Raw genomic sequence first — 7,155 nt, 5'->3', positions numbered from 1 at the left:
GTGAGTGGTTAAAGAAAAGGAAGGGGGGGGGGGAAAGGAAGATAGTTGCCTTACTTTTTTTTAATTTGAGGGGAGAAAGCCTTATGCTTACCAGTAGCAATCCCTAGAAATGGTCAGGGATTGTATTTCCCAAAGAATGACAAGGACAAACAAGAAGCTGTGTATGCTATGAGTATTCAAAGTCTATCTAAAAGTTCAAAGAGGAATACGGTATGTTGCTTTTCCCCCCTATGAGATAGGTGATGATGTTTCTCTTTAGAAGAGAAGCAAAACCTCCCATCTTCTGAGTCAGCACATGGGACAACTTTTTTATTTAAAAAAATGAAAAGAAAGAAATTCTTTGGCTACATACTGCAAGTGATAACAAATATTCTTGCTCACTCCTTAAGAAGCTAATCATAATTCTTGCTAAAAAGAATGTGCTTTTCTAGCAGTAGTGATAAAGGAGTGAATTATAGAACTAGACCAGTTATTCAACCTCAGTAGCTTGAAGATGTGTAGGCTTCAAGATTCCCCAGCCAGTAGATTTTCATAGCCACAGGTGAGAAACATGATTTAGACACATCCACTAGGTTTGAGCATTCTCCAGGTGATGATATGTAAAATGGTAGGGCATTCTGCTTAAGGGGTATTCAGTCCAAGTCTGGTTTAAACAGAAAAGCACACTAATGGAGGACAGAATCCAACACTTGGTGGTAATATCTGAAGAACAACTGGCTGAGGGCCTATGAAAATTCCCCATGGCCAACTTGCTGTGGCCAACTCACAGACAACTCACTGCAGGACAATTCGCCACAATCAACTTGATGTGGGACAACTCTCTGCAGGACAAAAGTTATGCTAATATCAAAGAAATAGTGGAATAGAAGCATTAAAGAAAGGATGCAAAAGGAGGACAGAATGAAATGTGAATGACAAAAATTAAAAATATTTTTTAAAATTTATTTTAAATAATTAAATCGAAGTGTTAAATTGTCACGTGGCAAGTTGTCCCACAGCGAGTTGCCCATTGTGAGTTGTCCTGCGGTGAGTGGGCTGTGGTGAGTTGTCTTTGGTAAGTTGGTTGTGATGAATTGTCCCATTCCAACTGGCTGAATAGCCATATGTTGAGATATACTATGTTTAAAATTGAACTCTAATAATTACTTTTAAATCACCTTCTAAATGTGCCAATTATCATATGAAAAGTCTTTCTTCAGCCAGACCTTTCATTGGAAAAAAGAAACTGCAGAGATGGCTGAGATTTTTATTACCCTACTCTATAAAATTTATAATCCAGATTTACTCACATTTGTAGTACAAATTTACTCCTTAGTGTTTTTATGATTCTTGACCTCTAGCAAAAGGCCGGGGATAATAAGCATACATTCTAGGGCCCTTTATTTATCTGTATCAATGCTTCTTTTGATGTGTACCATGCTGCTTTTATCACATTCCTTTGGGAGGCAAAAGTAACTCATCCTTAATTATAGGTAACTTAAAGTGGCTGTACTGCAAACTTAGTTCACAAAACAATGTCTGTGCTAAATTGCAACATGGGTTAGATTTGCTAATGAAATGTTCAACCTGACAGAGTAGAACTGCTCCAGAAGACAGGACAAGAAATTACAAGGCAACCGATCTCATTTAGACATAGAAAAAAATTCCTAATAGTGTCATTCAGCAGTGGAACAGTCTGCTTCTAGACATGGATTTTCTTGGGCTGAACATGTTTAAACAAAGGCTCGATGGCCATCTGTTAGGGGCAATGTAATCATTGCATTAGTCAGGAGGTTGGAATAGATGATCTTTAAGATCCTCCAAATGTTATATTCCGATTCTATTAGAAGTAACCTTAGAAGCCATCTCCTGCTCAAAGGTAAATGGAATCTGTAATGCAGAATGAATTAACAGCAGTTTTGATCAATGGCCATCCAGTCTTTATTTAAACATCTCTAGCAAAGGGAAGCCTATTGTTGCTTCAGGTAGTTGAACTCATCTTGCAATTAAAGTCCTTCCTTACAATCCTTTCTGTTCCTTATTCCAAGAAGTCATCTATATTTCCTTTCACATAAGCATCCTTTTTAAAGAACACAATCACATCTTCTTTTAGTATTTATTTATTTATATTTGTTAGACTTCCAGAATTTTTGTTAATGGCACATTTGTATAGAAATTGAACAGTATGTATCTGGAGGATGCCCAATGATTTATATTTAATAAAAAGAAGGAAACCCTTTCTCTATAACACTTTCCCATTTGCTCTTTGTTGGCACTGAAAAGAGAAAAAACATTCACTTTATGATTCATAGATTTATTAAAAGAATGACAACCCATGTTAAGAAAGCTAGGCTTGCTTGCTTATCAGTTCAAAAGAGAAATGGCAAAATTCTGCATTTCCCATTGAATCCAAGAAGCTAGCTGTTTTCTCAGCTTAAAATAAATGCAGAAAGAAAGCACTACAATTCTTCTCTTTAGTGTGAAATATTTCTGCTGTATACAACTTGAGTGGTATCCAGAGGGTTTTTAAAAAAAATTGCTTTGTGAATTATAGGAATTTAATGGGTAGCTATTCTTTGAAGACAGATACTTTTTTTCAGTAAGCACAGGCTTTGATGAATGACAAGCATACTAAATTAAAGCATACTAAATTAAATCAAATTTTCTAAAGATGAGCCAGTTTTCTTTGATGAAATACTTTTTCTGAATGATTTCTTGGGTTTTACTTTCTCATCTCTCTACTTGAAAATAAGAAATTGCAGAAATTCCTCCAAATTTCTGTATTTTAAATTATGGTGATTAACTTTGTTGCAGATGCCATGTTCCTATTAGTCTTAGGTCTCATAGATAGGCAAATCATTATAGGGTGTCCAAATTAGAGACCAGGCTAGTTATACCAACATCATTGACCCTTGAAGTGCCATGTAAAACAAATAAACCTGGAGGAAAAGAAGATAAAGTTGTATGAGGTATTGGAGATTCCTACATAGGATATGTTAAAAGCTGTTCATAAAATAAGATTAGAATTCCAATTTTGGAATTTCCATGTCATATGTAATTTGACATTTTGATAACCTCACTTTCTCATCCTTGGTTTTAATGCTGAACCCAGGGCCATTTCTTTGACCTTTCACAAGTTTAAGAGTTAGGAAAAAAGTTGGAGACAGCACATTCAGCCTTCCTTGGGAATTTATTACTCTCATTGTCTCTGTTAATGTGCCTGTGATTTAAAAATATTAATAGCATGCCACAGTGGGTTTAAACCTATAATATTTATCATGTTCTTTATGGAATAATTATTATCCATTGACATTTAAGACAGTCATGTAATCCATTGAAGTGACAGGGCCTATGAACCCATTGCTCCAAGATAAAATAATAATTTTGTGGAACGATAAAGAGAAATGTGAAAGGGGGGGGGAGGAGAAAAAATTAAATAGTTCAACTCTACTTGCATTGATTATGCAGTATTGGTAATCAGTTTTATAACAGCATTACTTGATGGTAGACAGAGTTTAATTTATGCTTGGAAATGGTTGCAATTGTTTTGTTACCTTTGCTCTTTTGCAAAGAATAAATAGAGAGTGAAACCATTTTATTTTAGGCTTTTGTTTCATACATATCACTCAATCCCATATACAAGATACCACTTATTGTAACATTCTTATAAGAGACATTCTTTCATAATCAGTTCTTGTTCTACTGATGGAACGTACAGTATGTTTACATTGTTATCTTGTTCAACTTCAGAAAATATTTGTTGAAATGGAAAGGATTCTGAACTCTCTGTGGCTAGATATATTTTTGAATATATTCTCCACTGCATGTAGTGCACCCGTCTTCAGATAATAAATTCAAGGTCTATTGATTCATTCCCAGCAGAGGCTCTTTACTCCTTCACTAACAATCTAAAATAGAAAGAGCCTATGCTTGACAATTGCACTGGGTAGTGTGCCAATGCTTGAAACATTGTAAACACTTGAACAACGGGAAAATTTCTTGAGAATTTGTATAAGCTCTTATTTAAATAACTAAACATTTAGAAAGTTTATTCAGATTACTGAAAATCTTCATTCTTGTTTCATTTTTAAGTGCTGTTGGGAGAAATTTATGCTAATGCCATCAGGGCTTATCCTTGATGAAGTACTTGATTAAGAAGGGACCTGAACCCAAAGCTTTCATATTCCATGAAGAAAGCAGATGGTTTGTATGCTAGCATTTCTGAAGGAACATTGAATAACATTAAAATTCTAAACAGCCACAAAACTGGCAGTGGTGACAATATTGAGATAAAAGGGCCAAAAGAAAGAAGGCACCTGCTTAGACTTTAGTCACTTCAATCTAATGTTTTTGAGTAATTATTTAAAAAATATGATTTGGGTCCATGACAACCACCCATCTCCAATCATATCTGCCATGAATCTCACTACACTATAAATATTTTTTTTCATATTTTTTTTGGTTAGGGTATGATATTCTAAGAAATCATAACCGGTCTTTCAGGAACAGTAAAAGGGGTACTTCTTTATACCATGCATAATTATAGATGGTAATTGCTACCACAAGATGTAGAGATGATCACCAATTTAGACAGTTTTAAAATTAGACCAGGTTTTTGTGAATTAGACTGTGAAAGATTAGATAAAATACACAGGTAGCATACCTTAAATACAGGTTATGCTTATCATTTATTACCACCTGCTCATATTTGTGATGTTCTTGAATGAAGTTGGTTGTCCCCTGCATGACAAAGAATGGTGGTCATGGTGTCCTGGAGTTGAGGAAGAAGGGGTTCTTCTTATGCTCTTAAGGAGTATAGAGACTATAAAGTATAAATAATTAGTCCATTGGATTAGTTTTTGTCACTAAAGTGTTAATATCGTCCGGTGGACCAACTTATTAAGAGATAGAATCAAAGTAGCTGGAGCAAGAATGCTTGCTTCTTCAGCATAAAGGCTCCTAAATTATTGTTTTACATATGCAGTAAGTACTATATAAATTGTAGCTATTAAAGCTACATTCAGGTGCAGTACATAATGCTGTAATCCATTAGTTCAAATCTAATAATTTTAGAGCACTTGAAAACCTTCAAATAGAAAGGGATGGTGCACATATTATAGTTACAATAGAATGTGGGTCATTCCTTCATGCCTTTGAAAATCAGTATGGTGCCATGAATCAAGGACTCTCTTTGGGATGGAAATTCTAAATTCAGACCATGTGTATCTGTTACCTATGGGTAAGCACTATTTATTGACATTATCCTCCTCACATGCTTCTGTGTATCACAGTTGTGCAATGGCAAATGGGGCTTTTGGGGTAACCATGTAAGCCTGCAGTAGTGAAACAAATGAAAGGACTTAAGAAATATAAAAAAATGTAACTATATGTTTATGCCATAAACCAGCAGTCCCCAACTTTGTGCCTTGGGGGAGGGGGGGAGGGGGGAGAGGGGAACCAGGCTACTTGAGTGGCAGGCCGGTGCGCATGTGTGCAGCTCAACTTGTGCGAGTGGCAGGGCAGCGCGTATGTGCATGTTTACGCAGCTCAATTTGTTCAAGTTGAGCTGTGCGTGTATGTGCACAAATGCCGGCCCATCACTCAAACAAGTCAAGCTGTGCACACGTGTGTGTGTATTGGCCCACTGCTTGCATGGCCCGGTTGTGAATGGGCCATGGCCCAGTAGTGGGCCGCGGCCTGGAGGTTTGGGATCCCTGCCATATGTTGTCAGACTTCAGCTCACTTGAAAGTTATTCTAAGCTGACTTAGGTATATGCATACAATGGAAAAGGTAACAAGTGGAGTGGTATCATTATGGTATCTTTATGGATTTATGCAATATGGAATATGTGATTATTACATTGAAATATAATCAAATATTAAGTGCAAATCTCATTCAATTGCAACAGGAATAATTGGAAAGTACAACCTAAGGAAGATAAATAACACTTGTAATGGACAGGATACTTTTGTTTCTATTTAGGCCTAAATAGATATAATCATGGTTGAACAGTTCCACATGAAGTCTTACTTTAAATGAGCTTTTAAAGGAATGTCTTTTTCACACTGTGATTGAGGTTATAATATTTTATATAGTTTATTTGTGGGGGAAGTGGTTTGATATTTCATTTTCAAATTTAGTAAATATATCAGCATTTCTACCTTGTGCCAAATGGTGTTTTGTACACTAACCTGGTGAGCTGCCCATAAAACTAAACAAAATACACCCAGTTCATGATGTCTGCAAAAAATGTGTGAGGAATACATGTACTGAAGCCTAATCAAAGAAATTAATATCACAGACATTGTCATCAACATCAGGTATTGTAAAACCCATTCTTACTTTCTTCTGTTGTTGAAGTTTTCTTCCTACATGCTCTGCTTCCTCCATATGGCATTATCACATGAAGACTGCAGTGTTCTTGACTCTATGGATCCAATTGTTTTGCTTATTTTTTAATGGTGCCAGTTGGATCTCTATTTAATACACTTGAGGGGGAAGCCTGTTTTATTGATCCTCTTCTGCTGGCAGCACAAAATGAATTATATACTTTGTCATATTTTCATGCTTGTGGTATCCCTTGGGGGACTATTAATCAGCTTCCTTGCCTTTGCTTTCCAAAGATAATCTGAAGACTACTGGAATAGGAAAGATGGGCAACATCCAAGATTATTGTGTTCCAGATGTCTTCCAAATGCTGAGAACTCGATTCCAAAGGACAAAAATGAAAATAAAGCTATCTTCAGAGGAATGCAGTGAATGAAATCTGAATAGATCCCTGTGCAATTTTCAGCTGTATTGCTATTATCCTTCTCATTTTTCCTATTACCTTCTCCTATTGGTATTTTATCACTTTGTTGTTTGTATCTGATGATCTATGATTGTATCTTATGATTTATGATCTATCATTTTGTTGGTTACATGTACACTGAGAGTTTATGTTTGTATACACACCATATGTTTGTTAGCATGTATGGTTGTATGTACATTGAGAGACAAATTCCTTGTGTGTCCAATCACACTTGGCCAATAAAGAATCCTATCCTGTCCTATCCTATTGACAAAGATTTTATCTGCTAAATCAAAGTGGCAGTTGTCTGATGAGGAGGGGTGCTTTTAAAATCTTAAATATGCCTGTTTATTTCTGAACTGTGACATTTTTTATGGAAAGGATA

This window comes from Crotalus tigris, unplaced genomic scaffold, assembly GCF_016545835.1.
Source record: "Crotalus tigris isolate CLP2741 ecotype Arizona unplaced genomic scaffold, ASM1654583v1 scf7180000018491.14276545383:2951260, whole genome shotgun sequence".
NCBI classification, from domain to species: domain Eukaryota; kingdom Metazoa; phylum Chordata; class Lepidosauria; order Squamata; family Viperidae; genus Crotalus; species Crotalus tigris.
The sequence above is the reverse complement of the archived record's forward strand: the minus strand, read 5'-3'. Positions refer to the sequence as shown.